Here is a 1216-nt window from a genome sequence, read left to right as displayed (position 1 = left end):
GAGAGCCGCGTTTTGAGGCTGCGTGACGCGTCAAAGCGCGCAGCCAACGAGCGCGAGGCAGCGAGAACTCCCCGCGAGCTCCGAGACCCAGAGGAGAGTTTAAAGTCTGCAGAGACTCACTGATATGATGAGATCTATTGATCTCTCACGCGCGTTCAGTGGAAAATCACTCCAAACATCAAGAACTAATCAAGGAAATTGACTTTTCTATTTAGGTTTAGAATCAAATGTGTTTGAAGGATTTTATCTTTTTCCTTCCAGTTTTGGAGCAAACTGCATCCAAAGTATCAATTCAGAGCAAAATTCAACATTTTAGTGACTATAAATGCATCAATAAATATATAAAAGTCAGAGAAGAAAAAGGAAAAATGGTTTAGATCTGTTTTTAAAGGTTATATTCTTTAAGTTTCCCTTCAAATTCAAGATGTGTTTCAACCCAAACTGTTCAGGAAGCAGCTCAGTTCTGATTAGGATCAACAAAACCAGATCCTTAACGGCACTGATGCAGCTGTGAGGGACAAACAAGATAGATTCAGAGAATTATCTTTTATTTGTATTCTTAAACATTCTCCTCACACCTCCTAATAGCAGCAGACGCTACAAAGTGAGGGGATCACATTAAACTTAAACCACATTAAGACCTGATCAGATCAGATGGTGTTTTAGTGTTTTAACTCGTTCTTGAGATGAAGAAAGAAGAATTTTTAGATCAAAGTTTCATTTCTGAACATTTTTTATTCAAATCGTTGTGAATCAGAAGCAGAAGAAAGAATACTGTTTGAAAAAGACAGAAAATGCTCAGGAGGGTCAGCGAGGGGAAGAGGGGCGGGGTTGGTCAACACCAATAGTCCTGCCAAAATGTAGATGTGATTCCTAATGAACTCCTGCTGCTCTGCAGAAACTATGTCCTAGAATGTGACATGATTTTGTTAAATTTGGTCTAAAAACAGCAGCATTATAACCAGGAAGTAAAACGGAGTAAAACTTTAAATTATACGTCATAAAAACTGATTTTAATGATGTAAACGTTCTTTTTCACACGTTTAAATGACAGACAGAGAGTTCAGCTTCAGTGTTGGGGTCTCCAGGTTGGTTTATGTGCCTAACAAGTGCTACAACAGTTCCATCTACAGCAACAACCAAACTTCCACCAGGTGGAGACGAGGAAGAACTTCCTGATTTTATTTAAACTTCTAAAGAGGAAAAGTTACAAAAG

Source organism: Oryzias melastigma, linkage group LG19 (genome assembly GCF_002922805.2).
Source record: "Oryzias melastigma strain HK-1 linkage group LG19, ASM292280v2, whole genome shotgun sequence".
In the NCBI taxonomy this organism is placed as follows: domain Eukaryota; kingdom Metazoa; phylum Chordata; class Actinopteri; order Beloniformes; family Adrianichthyidae; genus Oryzias; species Oryzias melastigma.
Note: the sequence above shows the minus strand (reverse complement) of the source record.